Below are 21,413 nucleotides of genomic sequence, written 5' to 3'. Positions count from 1 at the left end.
TTGGTCCAAGAGTCTTAATACTGAAATAGCTGAAAGTGAACACGTTCAACGGAGCTCTTGAAAAGTCAGGAATTTTTTTTATAAATGAAAGTTTTCCATTTATTTCAAATACATTCCATTTAACGAGAGTCCATTTAATTTTTTTACTTAATTTTATCATTCTATTTTCAGTATTTTATTGCCAATAACTTTGAGTCCCATGTATATTCCATGCCTGGTTCTTGAATCCAAGGAATGTATTTCCAAACGGTCATGTTTGATTTTCATGCTTGTTGATTCTCTTTCACTAATTTTCATTCGTGTAAATACCCTCCATTATCCTTTTGGCCGTAAATTTCATTCTATTCAATGTAAATTTAAGTCATCATTCTTTTTAATTGTAATGTACATCGTTTATATGTTCATAATAAAGTTATAAATACGTATTTAATCCTTTTTAAAGAATTTCGTGTTAGTAAGTCTCGATTCTGAAACAAAAAAACGATCTACTATTCTTTTTATCTTCGTCTATTCTACTTGAAAAGCTTAATGACGCCGATACTCTCTAATTTTTAGAACCATACAGTTATTTTGCTTTAAATGTACAAATTATAAATCCTCTAAATAAATGAGAAATTAACCACTTATTTAGAATATTTGATCATCAGCGCCCACACGCGCCGTCAGCACAATGTCAGTAGCTCTTTGCTGGTCATGTTCATTTAGATTCAGTATTCATTTAGAAGAAGGTATTTGGATGAGGCGACCTACAGCTAAGGTCATTTGCGTCATAAGGGAAGGAAGGATGGAGGGAAACCCGGCGTCGGCAGTAGGCTACTCTTAATGAAAGGCGCTAAGGGGACCACGGCTCAATGTCCCATTTGACGGACGGAGTACTGCACTTGTCCTCCACAAACCTCTCAAGCAGCGATCGGGCAGCCTCTGAAAAATCTCTGCCACCGCCGAGATTTGAACCCGAACCATCTGGATGAGAAGCCGGCACATTTCGATCCATCCCAAATTTAGCCGTTTGTATTCAAATCTTAAGGCCTGGTTACACGGTACATTAACACGTACACGTTAATGTACGTTTGCGTGAATGATTATGGTGGACCTGAACGAAACATGTACGAATGCATGAACCAAATTAGAACAGGTTCTCTTTTCTGTTCATGCATTCGCACAAGTTGGGCGGTTACACCGTGCATTTTGGCGTTCATTCTCGCGTTAGACATTAACCCGTACGCGTTAATGTATCGTGTAACCAGGCCTTTACAAACTGTGAATGAGCAAGTAATGAATGCATTGCGCATGTCTTCATTGTTGCTCGCGTCTTCCGCTCGTGCCGGTACCGTGGGATCCATCCGGAACCGGGCGGAAATAGCCCCCGGACGTCCTCCCGCTAAAAACGGCGGAGAAATTATTCGCTGGCTTGGAGGGGAAAAGTAAAGCAGCCAACTTAGGAGAGATATGGCATTGTCGTCCCGCGTTGCATAAGAAGAGCGCTCGTGGGGCGTGGTGGGTCGTCATTATATGCCCGAAGCGTGACAGAAATGTCTCGAAGGTTGAGTTGGGGAGGTTGGTTGGAGAGTTAAGGGAAGAGTGTAAAAGGATTAAGGGAGTGGTGTTGGGCGGAAAGGTCGGCTACGGGGGGGATTTGAAAGGAATTACGGTCCCTTCTGTGGGACTTCGTGGATTTGTCTCCTCTTCGCCAAGTGGATCGTCGTCTTCTGAGGATCGCAAGTCAAAGGGAAAAACTTTTCTCACGCTCAGCGCACGTTTTCGGTGTTGAAGGTGTTTGGGACTTAACCATATAGCTCTGTGATAAGCTGCGAAAAAATAAAACTTCCTTAATTGGTGGTCTTTGCTGTTTTTTCGTGTTTTAAATTAATGGGATGTATCTGCCGCTACTGAGGATATTTTTCGGTGAATCAGATACGGAATTCAGGGTTAATTATTAATTTTCTAGTTGCATACGTTTTTCAGCACTCATAGGTTAACTCTAATTTCATGAGAAAGATTATTTCTATATTGCGGGCGCGTTAGTATACATTTTAATGAAAAATTCACGGCTTTAGTGTTTCTTGTTGGATAAAAAGTATTTTTTTCCTTAAATTACGCAATATATTTGATCAAATTAGCCTCTGTGAAGATAATCAATTATTTTGTAAGACAATTATCTTCGCTGACGTTTTAAAATCTGGCATCAACGGTAGCAATTGCTACGATACAGGCTTCTTTTCGCCGTGCTAATAATTTATTAGGATTATTCATTTTTCAGTGGATTAGTCATACCAAAGGCAAAGTATTTGATGCGCTCTCTATCCCAAAACTCTATTACTTCCTTTGTGACTTTGTTTTTGATATTCTTGGCATGCGAGATCCGAGCTTGGGAATTTTCATTTCTTGCTACGAGTTCTTTCGGTGCCCCCCTTCATGCCTAGCGAGCGCTGCTTACGCGGGAAATGAGAAATTCTCTTGCAGTCTGGCGTCATTTCGAGGCGTCAATGGTGCCGAGCGACTGAAAACCTCGGATCAATTCGGGAACATCGATGTTTCCATGGAAACTAGAATCGAATCATAGCTCTCCATAATAGTTAGTTTGCAAATTTTTAGTGGAAGAGGAAATTGATTTGTAAATAGTATTTTTTATTATATTGTCCACGTGCCCTCCTCATATTTTCACTATCCCATTATTGGTAGGTACGTATGTATACCATCGTGCCTGCCGTTGAAATCTGTATTTGTGTTCTTATCATAAATGGGAAAAATATTCACTTCCATTTGTATTGATAAATGATCAGTGGCGCCGACTCCATGGGGCCTGAGGCCAAAAATTTGTTATGGGCGTGAGGAAATAATGAGTCAGGCTTGTCGATTTTCACCGGAGTGTCCAGGTATCGAGATTCGAGTTATCAGGGTTCTACTGTTGATCATATGACTCTTCTAAAATGCTTAAAAAACTTTAAACTCAATACTTATAAAATTTCCCGGGGCAATGCCCCCCCCCCCAATATTTTTTGTAAGTCGGCATCCCTGTAAATGATGACGAGCAGACCCCATTAAGAACAATTAACTACAATCTGCTGCATTTAATCTATAAAACTATCATCTATATTCTCTAGTCATCTATCATGAAATAATACATTATTTTTCTATGGATCAGAGGGCTAAGAGGAAATGACTGCACAGCAAAAATAAGGGATGAGATTTTCCACCTTGTTTGGCCAAAAATTTCATCGGGTAAAGAATTTGGATCGACTATCTACTAATATTTAATGATCGGTCGAGTCTCAAATCGACGCCCTTTAAATGAAAAAAGTGGCGATAACAACCACCGACATTAAAAATGACCAACGCATTGTTGATATCCAGTACAGTTGTAGCGAAAGATTACGGCGTTTTGCTGTAGGCGGAATTGAGACTGGAGGAGTCTAGTTCGTAAGTACCGGTAGTCGTGGGTGGGAGCCACTGCAGACGGCCTCTTTCCAACTACTTTCGTGGCCAGCCATGACATTTGCGATGGCTTCCAGTGAATTTGAGCGCCCCCCGCCATTACTGAGTCGGCGAAGGGGCAGCATGGTAGGGTCGGCCACGTGCTCCAATTTCCAAACGGAGTCGAATTACCCAATGTGGCTCCGAATTAAATTTCTTTGTTTTTGCGCAATGTTGGCTATACTGCATGTCATTTGATCCATTTCCTCTCCGTTGCGTTCTCATACCCTACCAACACACATCGCCTCCCCTATTCGTGGTAGTCCGTACATGTAGTTCAGTGCCTTTTTGGGGATAAATATTTACCCCTGGCCCAGCACGCTTGAGGTGGCTCGCGGGCTAGGGTTTTCATTTATTCCGCCTATTTAAAGGACGTAAGCACAAATATTACGAAAGAGGGTCCTCAACTCGCCCTCTAAATATGTTGTCACCCACCGCGTATTCTAATGAGTTTACAAAAATCGCCACTCGCGTCGCTAACGGGCAGAGAGATCCGAGTTTCACGGGGTAGTAAGGTATAATTAGGGGTGTTAACCGAAATTTATATACATGATGACGTGATGTATCGAATTCTTAATTTTTCAGTTCTACTCCGCGGAACTACAAACATGACTCTGGAAAATATTGAAAAAATAAGTGGATCGGATTGCAACCTCCACCGCGCCGTGGACATTTTTGAAAACCGATTATAATGCGACCGAAGTGGCAACAGTAATCAGCCTATTCTATTGGACAGAATTCGGACCTCCTCAATGAAGTCACCTAAGGCGTCAGATTTCTCAAAAACTCTTAAATATGTGATAGTATTCATGAATCGAAGCATCAAACAATCGTATTTGCGTTGTACTTCGAAAAGAACCCGACCGCGTTAGATGTTTACGCGCCTAAATCTGGATTCGGCTGTACGATTCTGTGGACGGCCTTCATCATAAGCTTCAATGAAAACTGTGAATTAGGTGATAGTATTCATTAATCGAAGCATCAAACAATCGTATTTGCGTTGTACTTTGAAAAGAACCCGACCGCGTTAAATGTTTACGCGCCTAATTCTGGATTCGGCTGCACGATTCTGTGGACGGCCTTCATCATAAGCTTCAACGAAAACTCTTAATTAGGTGATAGTATTCATTAATCGAAGTATCAAACAATCGTATTTGCGTTGTACTCTGAAAATATCCCGACTGCGTTAGATGTTTACGCGCCTAGATTCTGGATTCGGCTGCACGATTCTGTGGACGGCCTTCCTCGCGGTTGAGTTGGGAGGAATAAACAGTGGAGGATGAACTGGGGAAGGGGGTTAGAGGGGGTGAGGGGAAGAGGATGAGTTGTGGCCGTTATGGAGTCGGATGAAGGCGGAAAAATGGAGCGGTGGAAGGCGTGCGTGGATTGGGAGTCGTTCCCTCAATTCCTCCTCCCACGCTGGCATGCAGAAGGGGAGTGGAGGCCCCTCGCTTGCCCACGACACGCCTGGGCGTGAGGGGACCTTATGGGATGGCCGTTGGGGAGGGAAATTTCCGGGAAACGCTGATGTCATCATGAAACTGAGGAACTGGCGGTGCTGAGGAGGTTGCGATGCTCTCTCGCCTGCTGTTACACTGTCCGCTCGCCTGCATTCGTCCGAAGTGGTGGTATATTCATATATATTGCTTAGATATGTTAGCACTGTGCTAGCAAACTGCATAAACATCATACTAGCAACATCTAGAGTGTTTATTGGGGTGAGTTTTTTCCCTAATATTCATACGTTGCGTGCCCCGTGGATTCAGTTTTTACCACATACCTGTATATGCTTATGTATGATCCCATTAATCCACAAATGCTCAAACTCACATTGCCTTTGTCTCGCTATCCTTAACTTTAAGATGCTGTGTGATAAAGTTTGTGGTTTACGGCAATACTACGGAATTTGCTGAACATTTTGATTGAATAACTTACACTTTGTTTTTATACTTTTTTATTTTTTATGTGGGAGGCTCATAGGTATGACTTGGTTATGCTATCCTTAAGTATTTGCCGGCTATTCTACCATTATATTAACTATAAATCGAAACAAATTAATGCGTTAACCTCATGCCTCTCGTTTTTTCAATGTTAGGGCTCATCTTTTTTTGTTTTATCAGATTTATTAAATCGCACATTTATTCAAATACCATTGCTAAATCTTTAAGTTTGTCTGAAGTAGTTTGCATTCGGTCGAGGTTGTAGTTCGAGAAAATATTTACTCATCATAGGTGAAGCCTACGGAGAGGAACTATGTGCTTGAGATGGTGAGTGAGGAGAGGAAACATCTAGGTGAGATACGAAGGGGACAGGAGGTTTGGATTGAATCAGTTCAGAGCGGAAGGGGATGTAAAAAACCGTGTTAGAGGGAAGAATGTTTGTTAAGTAAGGAAGGAACCATGATGAGAGTTCAAGGAATGTTCAATTTGGGGAAGTGAACAAGTTGGACGATTCGCAAAACGCTCTATGTAAACCTAACTTAACCGAGAGAATCCCTCGATCATGCCGGTGAAATATTATCGGGTTTTCCACCAGGTGATTTGCCTAAAGACCTAAAAGTTGATGAAACCCCGATGAAAGGTTTATGAAAACCCGACAAGATTTCACCGGTATCACACGCCGGGAAAGAACAAAATCATGCGGATCATCATCATCAAGCAAACAACCTTTTTCTTGTCTTGGAGACGTCGAACGCCGAAACTCGGGTGGAAATGAATGTAGTCGTTAATTGTGGAAAATTTGCAATTGATTGTCGACCTCATGAAGTTCAGATTCCACCGTATCTTTGGAATTTTTGAATCGATGCGTTGTCGAGCATCGAGCGACCCACTCTATCCCGCTTTCTTTCACTTCTGAGCCCTGTGGTGTGGGAAGGTTACCGTGGCTGTCGGCAGAGGGGGCGTCGGTCGTAGGAGGTGCGGAGCGGGTGGCGTGGTTGGCCTGGCGCGGGTGGCGGAAGACAAATGGTTGCCATTTCCCCGCCCGAAAGGTGCTCCCTCCCGCCTCGCCTCTGGGGATCGCTTTGGAAAATTGTTTTCATTCGGTTGTGAGGGCGTGGGGGGGGGGGGGCGGGGGTCTGCCATATAGCCACGCTCCCTGTGCCAGCAGTAGGTAGGTATTCCTGGTTTGCATATTCTTTCCCCTTCCCCACTCACTCGCCTCCTCTGCAGTCTTGCCAGGGCCTCCCAACTCCTCCTCCAAGTGTTATTTGCTCCATTCTCGTCATGGCTCTTTGGACCATGAAAAAAGATTGTGCTGTTGGGGAGACGAGAGTCGCTTTAGTTCGAGAAATGAAATTTTTCGAAAACGATGAAATGACGTCTTTATCAGGGGTAAGATTGAGACTGCGATATTACGTTATCTTTTTTAGCCCCAACTCTCCCTCCATTACGGAGGTATACTCTACAATAACTTGGTATGTGAGGCTTTCTTGATCTGACGGTTTCGTGGTTTTGATTTCATTCCAATAGGTTTTTCGGTGTTTATATTTCCTGCTGATATTTTCTTGCCAAAATATAGTGCTTCTGTCCGTATCTGTAAGCTAAAGTTATTAAAAGGCCATGATTAGAGCAGAGTTGATAATTTTTTTTAAATTTATTTACTTATTTCGCGAAAGGATAATTACATAGGCTAAATTTAAAAAGCTACCTAATAGGCTAATCTTTCTACCCTTATTAGCTGATGCACAACCAATAAACGTCCAAAGCGCCACATGGAAGAGCTCCCATGTCCCGCGATATCGAAAATTTGCTTCTGCTGGTTCTTTTAATCACTCTTCTTGCGATGCATGGAATAACTTACTTGATTATGTTAAAAAATTAAAAAAAAGCTAACAGGCGTAAAAATGAATTTAATTAAATATTAGATCGGGTACATAAATGAATGTTATTTTGTGTATCATGAAAAATATATTGATATTGAATTTTTTTGTTTCGATCCTGTCTTTTGCATTCCAATGGAAATTTTTAGTTGACTAGGGAATCAAATACCTATTTTTAATCTTCTGTGCAGTTAATGTGATTGGCTGATATGGAATTGATCCATTGGCTCTCGCTTAATATATTCCAATCAATGTTCCTTGAGGGAGCAATCAACTCGGAATAATAGAATTCTTTCCTATTCTTCATCGTGATTACAAGATAAAAGAGGATAATATCATAGAATCCATGTTTTATAGGTACGATGGGAGTGGTATAATCGGCCCCTGGAAAATATCTAGCTCCATCCCTGGGTCGTGTCCCGGTTCCCTTCTCCCAAGTGAATCTACGCCTCCAGCCCCTGTTCCCGGCCGACCCTCTCAACGTAAAGGCGGCGAGTTGAAATGTTTCCCCGGGAGGTGAAGAGGGATAGAGACGAACTCCTATTACCTCCACTCCGACCTCGTCTTCCCAAATTCTCTTCCTTCTTCGGCACCTCTCTCCCAGCTGTAGAAAGGGTCTTCTTCAGCAACGTAACCAGTTCCCATCTCTCCAGCTCTTTCCCTTGATTCGGCTTCTCCTTCAAGTTCAGGAGGCCCCGAAATTAGAAACGTAACGGAATCCGAAATGCTTATTAAAACTTGCCTCTTCGAGTGTTCCCTTCACCCTTCACCGTAATTGAATCTGGAACACTTCCTTTCCCCGGAAAAGTGGACAGTAAAAGGTGCAACGCCTTCCTTGGCGATCGTCATCTTTTTTTTCCTCTCGTGTTTTAATGTTTGCTCAATTGTTGACGCGGAGCGTTGGAGGTTGTAGGACGTGCTCCGCTAATCAACGAATCCATCTGCATGGAGCGTGCCTGGAGGAGGCGTTGCATGAATTTTGACGAAATGCCCGTGGCTTTTCACGTCTCACAAAATTGGAAACACTCCCTCGTGCATAAAGGCGGTTCGTGATGGTGCATTTCAATTTATCTTTTTGATTCCCATTCCAGGCACTGTAAAATCCTCTGTATGTAAGCGAAAATGATAAAAACGATCAGCCAGGTTAAACAAGGGTTTTCTGAAAAATAAAGACCAAGGAAGGACGATTGCTTTTTTAGTTCCGTAAAACTGTTTTTTTACTGTGTTGTGAGAATTCTGTTTTATTCGATTCAATCACGAACTTTTTCAACTTTTTGTCTTATTAATTATTTATAATAGCATTTTCCCATTGGAAGCCCCTCTTTCATTTGGACTTTAAAAGAAGCAATCAATTTATTGTTGTGAATCATGGAAAACTCTTACAACTTCGAGTAGTAAGCCCTCAATGGCTTATTTGATAGTTCTCTGTTGTAGCTCGTTAGAGAATTTAAATTCACTCTTCCCTAATTTACTTAAAGAAGGCTCTTGATGATTTTTCTAACTTAATTATGCTTTTTCCGTGGTACAATTACGTGATATTCCCGCCGACATGCACTTCAGCCCTTATACGGTAGGAGTCGTCTGTTAATATATGTCGAGTCATCTCGCTGAACGATACGTGTGAAAACTCAAGCTCTTCCTTTCTTAAGCATTACCTGGAGGCCGAAATCCGTTTGTTGCTACAGTAGTTGAGACTTTTCGTAATTTTTTTATACTTCCAAAGTACGTCTCACCTGTGTGACCAGGAATGGCCGCAGGGCTAACGACCTAACTACCTGCCAAAGAAAGAAAGAAAACACCGCCTCCCCCGCCTCATCTTTCCACTTGACATACGACGCACCCGCCCTCTGCCGGAAGAAGTGATTATCTCCCGCCTCGGTCCGTGTCGGTCGGGTCCTTCCTTGCAAGCAGCGCCGCCACCTTTCGCAGCGCCTCAGGGCGGTAGGGAGGAGAAGGACAAAGATGCAACCGTGATGAGAAGGCTCTTTTGTGACGCCCCATCATTGGACAGCACTCCGCTCTTCCTCTCCATTTTCCTCAAATCTCAACCCTTCAATGCTCCTGTTTCCGAATCGGTGTCTGCGAGAAAATTGGGAATCTTTGTTCCCTTTGAAATTCTATGTGTACAGTACTCATATTTCGTGAGATATAGTAAAAGTGATGCATGGGTGTACCCAGCGGGGGGCAGTAGGGGTAGCTCCCCCCCCCCTATAAGCACAAGTAAATTTAATTCAAATGAAAGTTTTGAACGAATTTTCTTTAAATCCTAGAAAAGTGATATTAGTTTAAAATATGTAAATAATATGAAAATAAGTTTTCTAGATCAAATTATTTTAAAAACTAATACAGCGCTGTAGCAATTTTCTTGCTATCTTGGTTTCCTTAACCTTGTCCGTGTTACAACTTCAACGACAGCGGCTTGCTCCCCTCTAGTTTTGATCCTGGGTACGCCCTTGAAGTCACGGGAGAGATATAAGGGGTACTCTAAATGCTCCTCCGTCCGTTTCCTGAACCATTTGTAGTACTAGCACCCATATAATGATACAGTTAACCCTTCATTTCTCCCATTCCTTAGCTGTTTCCCTCATTTCTCTGGTGTTTTTCTTTGTCTCAGTCCTTATCTGCCGCCAGTACATATCTTAAGGTCTTCCTCAGACGGCATTTCCTTTGGTTTCTCCCTTCAGTATTTTTCTCACATAAATAGTGTCTGATGTCATAGCCTATGGTCATTCTATATCGTTCTCCAATCACTACACTTTTAGTAAATGGCGAGTCACCTGACTAAGCGAAACTGAAGATTTGCCTTTTTTAGCATTTCCTGGAGCCCGGAATGCGTTTGTTGCTTCAGTGCATTTTTTATGCTTCCCGAGTACGCCTCACATGTGTGACCAGAGAGGACCGCAGGGTTAACGACCTGACAACGTGTTTACATGCGTTACATTGTCATTGTCGTTGATTAGTTGGATCACCAACACTTGGGTTTATCCCACTGTTTCAGTAGTGATATGACTCCTATATGTATTGTTACCCAAATGATGTCATAACAGTGCTGAAGTTCACATTAGATAACCTTACCACCCTATAGCCATTCCCCTTAAAAGTGGAAAAGCATCTGTTTCTTCATAGGAAAATCGAAAATTTCCACTATTCCCTAAATCGCGTGAACTTTGCCCTACCGAGTAAAAATTGTTATCCCTCATTTTGTTCCCGATTGGAACCAAGAAAAGAATAAGCCGTTTAACACGCATTCTTAAAGTTTGCTATCACTCTAATGGCTCATGGTACCAAAACCGTGTTCGACGCTGATAATTTGAAAACACTCGAGGATTTTTCAATGTGTTCGCTACCTCAGGGGATCAACCCGGAGGTTGTTTTAGTTTGGTGAGGTTAGATCTCACCCCGATTTAAGCCACGGGCAAGTGAACATGGCAGATTCCTTGCAAGGGAGCCAGTTCCTTTCCCTGGACTACCTCGTACTTTTTAGGAATAATACTTGGGGTGTCCGAGAGCTTCACCAGGTATTTGAAACCGGTAAACCTCGATCAGGAGTCAAAACGCCCATTAATTGTGATTAAAAAATTTCAAAAAATGAAGTCGAGCAATGGCGCAGCTAGTGGGGGTTTTGGGGGATAAACCCACCCCGGAACTCAGAGAAATTTTAAAATTCAATCCATTTTACTTCATTGGATAAATATTACTTATATAGTAGTGTAAGGATTAATAAAATATGCCTCAGAAAGCCGTAAAAATCACCATTTTCAACCATTAAAAATTAAATTATCTTAAAAATTTTCTAGGTGAGGGCACCCGAACATCCCGTATTCCACACCCCCTAGTATTAGTCGCTCCTAAAACCCCCACTAGCCTTAATTCTTTGCTGCGCGCCTGAATTCAAGTACTTAAAAATGCCATAGGAGACCCCTAAGATTATCATCACTGCCTTAACGGTGATAACTAAACGTGATAACTAAGCACAATTTGGGAATGGTTGACGTGGATGATAGTGACCAGTCATCCCTGCTCCTCTGTTGGCGTCCAGCGGCGGAGGAAGCACACTGCGATCTTTCCCTGTTCTGTCCAGTCTCTTTCACCCTCGCTTACAGCCTCGCTTTTGCTTCCGCTCTCGAAATAACGTGCTGCCAAAGGCTGCCTCTTTTGACGCTCACAACCCCAATCTCCGCTTTAATTTCGTCGTCGCGAGCATCCCGTCCTATCACCACGGTCATTTCCTCGAGCGCTTGAAGTCGCCGTCGCAGGACTAATGAATAAACCTTGTTTGTGTGGCGACCTTCATGATTTCATTTCACGAATTTCTATTTCAATATCAGCGTGCATTCTGGCTTAGAGATTATCTCAGCGGCTCTGAAAGCGACGTTGGGTTGGATTTGGTCAGTAAACAGCCTTTCGAAAAGGTTATCCAACTCAAATTTTCCAAAAACATTTTGTATTGCCTTTGCAGTTGGTTTGTGTAATTGATTGATTTCAACAGCACATCGAAATCGAAAATCAACAGAAGACTTTAATATAGATGATGGACACACCTTAAGTACTACCTGGAAAAGACTTATACGCAAAACAGAACGTCAAAAATCGAGGTCTTTGACGCTGATTGGTCGAGCCACCGGTAGGCCACGCTGAGGGTGGTATATATAGCGGGCCATTTCCATCTATCGGCACTCAGACCTGATCTGAAGATGTGACCGGCATAGGCCACGAAACGCCATCAGAAATCAACTTCGACACGTCGGGTTAGCTGCGTCGCGACGCAGCTAACCCGAAAAGCAACGGAGAGAAATGCAATCCAGCGCTGCAAAAGCCTCAAGCAGAAATGTTTAAACTCAAATCGCACATGTGTTTTCACTACCCTGCTATGTGATCACAAGGTCATAAAACTGCTAGGGGTGATTTTAACTTAGAAATTTTTGAAGTGATGAATGTTCAATTACGTCTTTCTTGGAAAGTTGGCTTTTGAGTCTTGCTAATTGAACTTCTCCATACGTCTCTAACCGCAGAAAGTATCCATTAGTTACGGTTTTAGTAGAGGCGCGCTGTTAGAGGCATATGGGTTACTTTATTGTAGCCAAGTATAAATGACCGTATATCACTCTATTCTCTTTGTGAATATGACGACACCGTCTGTGATGCATGTAAAAGGAAGAAAAGCGATTTGAGTTGGGATACTTTCTGCAAATTATTTAACATCGATGCGATGGCTTCCTTACATGTTCAATAACTGCATCAATTTTTCTTTGGGATCATGCAACAACAGCGATTTTTAACAAGCGCTGAGAATTTCTGCGAAATTTTAATTTGTATATCACTGCTGGAAATTTGTTATTATATATTCGAGGAGCAGAATAATGTTAATCCGATTTATGCTTCAATACCACAATTCGTGGAAAAATAAAAGTAACCTAAACTAAGATGCTACATTGAACTCATGATAATGACCTAACGGTCGAAACGCGTTGTACGGAAAATAAACCTGTGGAATATAGCCATCTTTGTGTTATTTTTAAAACTTAGAATGCCATTCCACTATATAACGCCTGCTTCTGTTACTTTAAATTCCCACCTCTGCTCACCTACGTGATTGAATTTCGCACATTGCAACGTCAACAAATATCGAATATCGAAATTGGATTGAAAGCGGACTTGACTCAAAATGACTCCATCGTTGTCAGCATCGATAATGTCGCACGTTATAGCGTCGATAAGCATCCGAAACCGGATTGAAAGCCGAAAGGAATCAATGTAACTCCGCTTTGCCTCCATTACGTCCTCATTTGTTTTTTTTTCGTCTCCAAGTTCGCGTGCGGATCGTGTAGGTATTACGCATTGATGTCGTGCCTTACGAATCCAATTGGGGGGGAGGGGTTTGGTGTAGTGGGGGAGAAGGGTCATGAAAATTCATCCGATCCGCCGAAGCGTGTTCGGGGCAATATCCGGTCGTTGCAGTTCCATCCAAATAAGTACGTTCGCTCCAAACCCTCCCCTTCTCTCTCCCCTTCTCTCTCTCTTTCTCCCTCTCTCTCCCACGCTACAGCCAGGGCTCTCTCCGGCCTTCAAATCCTCCCTCCTCCTCCTCCACCTTTCTCCAACCCCTTCCGCTCCGAGTGGTACAGCGCTTTCAACATCTCCACTCCCGCTAAGCCTCTCCTCCCTCTCCTCACATATTCTCCTTGCTTCTTGCCTCTTAACGTCTCCGCGAGATTGGTGCATTGGGAAATATCAGAGAAGTTAGACCGTGACAGCTTGCATCAAAACAATTGAAAGATCCCGCGTGTTTTACGGCGTCGTTTATTCTCTGCTCCTTTCATGACTGGCATCAATTGAGAAATATTTCTTTCCGGAATTGGTTACTGGTTGTCGGTTACTGTTGAGCGTTGTAAGCGTTGTATTTTTCCTCGACGATGTTCTTTCCCGCCTATGCTTATTTTATTGCGATAATCTGTAAATCGTTCTTTATACAATCATTTGAACATATTTTTAAGAGTTGAATTGGTCGTGAAAGATGTGAATTCGTTGGCATGAATTATGTTATGAGTGAATGTGTTGGATGTGATACAAAAAAATAGGCAAAAAAGATAATTGAAGTACCAATAAAACTAAAAGGACGTTGACGTTTTTTTATTTATTCTCATCGAAACCAGCCCAAGGGATAGTGAACGATTCCTCATGAGGATACAGGTTTAATTATAAAGCTATAAATCTGATGACAGCGAACGAAATTAAATTGATATTTTGCCTACTCAATTTTTTTCGCAAATATAGAATCCATTCAGAAATATTCAAACATGCCAATTACTATTTTTTAAATTTTCTCTTCTTACTTCAGGTATCTCTTTGTCTGTAGTAAAATTTTCCTGTTTATTTTCTCTATTAATAAGGGAGAGGAAAATCAGAACTGGCGAAGCAAAACGCATCTTCATGACAATTAGTACTATATGACCTGATATAACCATGAATAACAAATATTTCTCCTGACTTTCTTGGTAATATGTGGCATTTCATGAAAAGAAAAACTTTTTTTTAACTCTATTTCCCAGCTCTTACATTCCTATTGCAGTTACTTTCAGGTACCAAGAATATTCCGCCTACCATCTTTTTTCGATGGACAATATTTCCCGGTATTTTCTGCTGGTTTCCTCGGGTCGTTGTTGGATATTACCTTACAAGTATATTCCACCTTGCCGACGTAATCCGGTGGAGGACTGCATCTCCGCTGTGTGGGAATCAGGCGCCATGCATTGTTTCCAATAGTCTCAGCCGCTTGACTTCTTTCCCCGCGCCGTGGGTGGGTGAATGCGTGGGATGCAAAAATTGCCTTTTCCTTTCCATCGATAAATCGGACCAATCACATCGCCGCTAACCCATTAGCGACGTCCGCCGCTGTTAGCAATTTTCCACCCGAATCGATTTGATCCGTTAACGGAAAATTTTCCCTCGCCGCTTTGAGCCAAACGAGCAGTTAATCTTATTGTGATAGTGATCCATAAAACATATTGTACCTACGTATCTACCTTTTTCGTGATTCCGACGGCTTGCGAGAGAAATAAGGTTGATGGGGATAAAAGTAGTCGCGCATATGGTGGGGATGGGAGCTCATGAATAATTTAGCGATCTGCTTTTATATCATACTTTGGTTTTTATGTGAATGTTAATCATTTAAAGCCCTAAGTGCTTGCTAGAAGTTATAGCTGTGTAATATCGTTGTATTCAATATTCAATCTCAAAATATATGCCATGTATTTATTTTTGCCTTAGTTTTTTTGTGACTGTCATTCCATTAACAGTCTTCCTTTTCGCTCATCGGTAAACTATTTCCCTTGTAATAATTCCCTTCTGAGAGTTCAATGACTATTTAGATAGCAGGTAATTATTAGTATTCCCAATCTCCGGGCTTTTTATCGTCGGCACCATGATAAACATGTTATTGTTAACAGTGAATGCACTTGTATTTATTGCTATAATTATTTGGTATCTACCATCTATTTCTCCTATACAGTTCGACCGCGACAGTCCGTGTATCTCGAACTTCAGTTATTATCTGTAGCCAACCAGCTAAGACTTAGAATAGCTCAGGTCCGCGCTTCTACCATGAATAGGAGTCTACTTCGTGTAATCTGGTTTTGGTATTGAAGTAAGACTTCTTGTGAAAGGGTTCGTTCATATCTGAAAGATCTTTCCTTGGAACCTCCTAAAACTCCACAGACAATTATTTTAAGTACCGCTAAATGATCTCGGTACTGGTGAAGATATAGGTTAAATGACTAGTCACATATATATTTTAGTCCTAACTTTGTGTTCAGAAAATATTTGAATGCCTCTCATTCGAAATAGCAAACGATCAACTTCTTATACTAGGGCATAATGGGCATCATAGAAAATGTTTTAAACGTATACTCACTGTTTTAATACAAACCATGCTTTTTCTTCACCTCACGTGTAACGATCCTGGGATTTTTTTGCCTGCACCTTTCCTTTCCGTTTTCAAAACCTAGCTTGTGTTTGAAGGTTTTTTTTTTCATTTTACTCTCGCTTTGATGAAAATGGAATTTCCTTTACATTCCAGGAAAAACTTGAAGTCTAATAGGGAAGTACATTAGTGTTTGAAATGCACCCAAAATATTTTTAAATTACAGTCAGAATATCAAAATGCCGTAAAACCACAGATGCAAAGGCCACGAAAACGGGTGTCCATGTTGAATATTTGCCGTGACGTCACAAGGCAGTAGCAGAAGGCAGCTTCTACGCAGTTAGTTCTACCACTATTCTTGTCTCTATTTTAATACTATTTATTTGGGTAGATTATCCTTGAGGTTAAATTTTCATTTCAGATGGAGTAAAAAAATCGTTTATATTCCAGGAATAACTTGAAGTCTAATTTTCCTTTTCGTTCCTTAAATACTATTTCTTTTTGTAGATTTTCCATAAGGACATTGGTCCAGATTTTTCTCAATGGAGTTTTTTGTGAACATTTTATCAACAGATGTATTTTATTTCAATTGAGAAGTAACTTGCGACTGAAGTAACGCATTTGTTTTTCTCTTTCCCTCTCCCCAGATGTCCCTGGTGCTGAGCTGTGATTTCTCAATCGTCTGCTTCCTTCAGCGTCGGCCGGTATAGTGGAGGGCCGGTGTGGAGGAGGGATGCCTTATCCCCGTTCTCCCCATCCCATATCTGCTACATCCTATCCCAGATCGCCGAGAAAACGCTGACTTCCGCCGCCTACCCGCTGGAAGGTGAGCAAGCGAACTAGCCAGGGAGGGAGAGAGAGGCCCCAGTCAACGCCGGTGGAAATGATTGTGTCTTTGTTTCGCAACTTCAGAACCCCTTAGCCAGGGTCGTTGCGTTTACTTTTCTCGGATCCACGACCCTAAATCTACCTCGTCCACCGGACTAACACGAAGGATAGACGTCACCACGGTGTTTCTCAAATCTCTTTTTCCCCTGTAAGCCACGTGATGGGATAAAAGGAAAAGAGAGCTATGTACAAGTCTGTTCAAAATTATTGTATCACATGTAATAGGAATCGTGTATCATCTATTTGACTGGAGACGTCCAGGAATTCAAGAGGGTAAATGGATGAAGATGCCGCAAGAAATACATTGTTATTTATTATTCCATCTTGGATAAATAGATGCTGAACCTAAATCATGGGGAGCATTAACAAACTCAGGCAATTGTTTCGATAATTACGAATAGTGGCTAGTATTTTTATAAGATGTAATGGCAATATGTTAAGCAAATGCTGGATATTTTTCTCAATTTACTAGCAGAGTTTGCTTTTCTTTCAAGCGAAAATGTTTAAATTCAATATTCAGGTATTCTTCTCAGGCTCTAGACCAGGTTAATTCAGTCGTATGAAATTCTTTCTTACATTTTTCGGCCTGAAAATTCATGAACACTTCCTAATATACTTCTTAAAACTAAAAATTCGTGAAAGCAGATTTCTCTAAGTAGTTTTAGACATATTTAGTGGTCTATTTTTTTAAAGTTATTTTTTTTTAAGCAATTTAATTTTACGTTAGCAGTATGCCTGGTACTCATGCGTAAGTTTCGGCAGTATTTAATATAATATTTACTGCACTTATTTTATGTGACATTATTTAAAAATTAACATTGAAAAGTATAGTATAGGCAACCCTGTGGTAAAATGACGAGTGTTGGTGTTGCCACTGATAAGGCTCCGTGATAATATTTTGTCATTTGCGTGAAAAAATGTGATTTAGTTTTTTTTCGATCCTGTATCAAAAATATTTTGTCTTTGTCGTGTTTTCAGTATTAGTCATTTCAAAGGATAAACTCATCATAAAAGCAGCAAAAGTAATAAATGCCATTATTAATTGATTTTCCCAATATTGTACAAGAAAACAGAATAGTTACATGTGTGGAAAATATAAACAATGTACATTCCGCACTTTCCAAATTTGTATTTACAACTTCTTTTCAATGGTTGCTATTGAGAATGACCATGTCATGGATTTTCATTGGATCAATTTTAAGTGCAGGGGCGATGCGAGATGTTAGTCGATTCAGCATCTGACAGTTTGTTGCACAATAGAAATCGGACCTATTTTGTACCTCCTCGGCATCTCTCGTTATGTGTCGTAATATGCCCAGGTTTTACGCTTTTCCCGCTCTCCTTTTCTACTCGAGAGCACTGTACCCTTCATATTAGTGCCGGACACATTCGTTGAGCTGACGAGACCATGCCTCGTCGAGGGCTTTGCGTCCATCTGCGTGCGCTCTTCCGTATCACCGGGCCTTCCCGTCATCCCCCGCGCGCCGCCAAATGACGAATCGATGGCCCGCTACGTGACAGTCGCCTGTCATCCGCCCCGTGGGGACGTCAATGCCAATGATATAGTGTGTGCAGGGATACCGAAATTTCCTCGCGTGTATTTCATGAGTCCAGCCAGAATGAGACGGGCCAAGTACACTGATTTGCGCGGATGAAATTATTGACAGAAGCGCCTCGCCACGTGAAGCGTAGGGTTCACCTCTAGAGAGTATAGCCCCACTACTGACTTAAAATTCCCATGATTGGGTTTCCCTTTTGTAGCTAATTTTTCATTTTTTAGGTTCACACAAATAAATATAATCCAATCCCTTCGTGAAAATGGAATGAATCACATAGTGTGTTTCTTATTATTTATTTTCTCTACTTTACGTTTTTAAATTCTAGCGTCCTTCCAGGAGATCTTAAATAAGTACGTATCATAGGCCTTACATTAGTGTACAGTCCCATATCCATACGATACATTTTGTACATTATGAGCGTCACAAGCTGTAAGACTAATAAGACCGGATTCTAGTATTGTTTATGTACTTTGTACGAGCTCCCTGGGAGATCTGATAATATACCAGATGTAATATAGGTAACTGCTACCACGCATACAGATAGTTCAGTAAAATAGGAAAACTACAATGTTGATGTTTACAGTGCATGCATCATAAGTTTCAAAACCTCTTCAATAAGTAGGTAAATCGAAAAAACATTTGTGTAAACTCCTCCATTTTCATTTCACACGCAGAATGGGAAAGTGTCGCAATATATCCGCTTTTCAAGTCATTCAGCCAAGTGGGATGATCTGGCGTGGCGGATGGGCAATTCAAGCGTCGCGTCGCTATGTCGTTCTGGTTGGCTATCCATCGTGGGAATGGCTGTGGGTGAACGAAAGAGATTGTGCTCAGGAAAAGAAAGCGTCTCAGCGGCGTCCATCGCCATCCGCCGTCGCCCGTCTTCCGTTTCGTTCGCGGTAATCGCGGCTCGCCCAAGGTCGCGGTGGTCACCACGTCCTGTTCCGTGGGCGCAGCGCAATTCCTACTTTAGCGCATTCCCGCCTCTCCATTGTTGGAGAGCGCTTCGTGAAAATTGCGATTGCACTTTTCATCTCCTCATTGTGATCCCATGCAAATGTTTCAATCTAGTTCTGCTTAGAGACTGAAAAGGAATGGCTACTGAGAAATTACTTGCGTCAGGATGGGAAGGAAGTAATGAATTGGCCAATGGTGAGTCAAGGGGATAGGTTTCAAGCAGATATAAAAAGAGCTGACATAAAATGAGTGTCACCCACTCAGTGCTTGAAGAGTATAGTAGTCAGTTAGATAGTCATGTTGAAGGGTTGTGTGCTCAAATCATAGCATTGGCGCCGACTCCATGGGGCCTGAGGGGGCCCGAGCCCCCTCAAAAATTCGTTATGGGTGTGAGGAAAAAATGTGTTAGGTTTGTCGATTTTCCCCGGAGCATCCAGATATCGAGATTCGAGTTATCAGGGTTCTAATGTTGATCATATCTTAAAATTCACTACTAATAAAATTTCCCGGGGCAAGATCCCCGGTTTGGGTCCCCCAATATTTTTTGTGAGTCGGCATCCCTGAATCATAGTGAAGCCTTTTGGTACCTCAAACAAGAATCGACGATATAGTAAGGGGCCAAAGGAAAAGAACTGACTGAATGTGTAAAAATCACGACAGTGTCTCAAACTTACCTTCACCTATACAAACTAGTCTTCGCGTTGTACCAATAGGGTAGTTTCCTTCATCAAAGAAAACGAAAGGCATTGATTGCGATTCGTTACCCACCATTAGTGTATTCATAATACACAAATTATTTGGTTTTTGAAATACCGGTTTAGACGAACGGCAAGGGTCAAATTTTATCCTCATTTGAAAAAGGCCAGATTGGCGCCCATGCGATTCCACTCCGCATGACGTCACAGGGACCTAGTTTCTACACGAGAGGATAGGAGTTATGCATAGTCTGAGGTTACCAATGCAAGCATGAGGCACAGAGCTCAGGGAAACATGTCTTAATAATCACCTATTAAAACTGGCTAATGTCGGAAAGTTTTCTTCGTTTGATAAGGTATTAATAAACCTTTTTTAAGCCAAGCGCTACCGTTCAGCAAGGTACTCAGCTATCCGCTAGCATCCTGCGACGTATCAGAGCTAAGCCTCGCCTCAAGGTCACCTCACCGGGTGGGAGGGGGAACCAGAAATACGACGTACGGAGATATTTCCCGACATTCATACTTAAGCGTCGCGTTTTCGCGCGCTTGAAAATTTTCACTTTTCATTTAATCGCGAAAAATAGATGTTGTCATTTAAAAATCTAAAAGCGCGAAATACGTACTCCAGGAGTAATGATCTTTCGATTAAGGCAATAAAAAAATAATAGGAAACCACCCTATTGGTTTACAATTGGTTTTAAAAGATTTTCATTTGCGTGTGAAATTCACACGTTTAAATGAGGAATTGAGGTATAGCTCCCGTGGCAAAAACTTTGTGTTTGCCAGGTTATTACAGAGCTGAACTGAGACAATGACGAATAAAATAAATAAACTCGTCTATCTCTGGTAAACCGGAGGGATTCGAGATCTTTTCTCCGGTCCAATCGCAATTTCCCGGATATTTGACCGGCAGGATATCATATTGTGAGGATTTTTACGAGGTGTGTCAAGGTGTCCCACCTGGATGTGAACTCGGAACTCTTCGGCCATTTGCTGAAAAGTGTACCCACTTGTCCACCATAATTATTCTTAAAATAATTTAGCTAAGTCGAATGTTCTATCCGCTTAAATGGGTTGATTTTCATCGCGGAGGAGAAGATTGATTTCAGGGTAAATAATTTAGAGAATTCAAGATCCCAAGAATAAGCTTTTACGTATTTACGAAATTAACTTGCGCAAGGAAGCATTAGTTTCTGTTTAGATGCTTAGAGCTTACATCCGAGCTTTATGGGATTATCTGAGGAAAACATTTCAATGTAATTCTTACCATATGAGCGTGTTGAATTATAAATTTATTACAAATACCACCACCAGTTTTGAGGATACAAGTCATGTTTCTCTCACTCGTTTTTAGTTCACAGCACTTGCTCTTGCACTCATTTTGCAAGGTTTATAAAAAAGCTTGAGGGAGTAGGTGTCAGCGAGTGAATTGGTTCAACGCGCTGGCGTTCGGCAATTGGTTTCGTGGTCTCGTGGTGTGGCCAGGAGTGTGGAAGGAATCTTAGTTGAACGCATGAGCAACAGAGCCTGCCAATTCTCCTTAGCCTCCTGCAACGCCCCTTGCACGGGGCAGCTTGGTTTAGTTTTCTGCTCTTCTCCAT

At 41.7% G+C, this 21,413-nt stretch overlaps 1 long non-coding RNA gene across 1 annotated transcript in view; it reads left to right on the top strand.

Moving 5' to 3' along the window:
* LOC124157825 overlaps nucleotides 1-21,413 on the top strand; it is a 180,592-nt gene that overhangs the window by 130,264 nt on the left and 28,915 nt on the right. The window contains exon 6 of the long non-coding RNA XR_006864657.1: nucleotides 16,361-16,539. This is a non-coding gene — a long non-coding RNA (uncharacterized LOC124157825). The remainder of the gene's footprint in view (nucleotides 1-16,360; nucleotides 16,540-21,413) is intronic.

The sequence above is a fragment of the Ischnura elegans genome, chromosome 4 (genome assembly GCF_921293095.1).
Source record: "Ischnura elegans chromosome 4, ioIscEleg1.1, whole genome shotgun sequence".
Lineage (NCBI taxonomy): Eukaryota > Metazoa > Arthropoda > Insecta > Odonata > Coenagrionidae > Ischnura > Ischnura elegans.
Note: the sequence above shows the minus strand (reverse complement) of the source record. Positions and strands in the feature narration are given on the sequence as shown.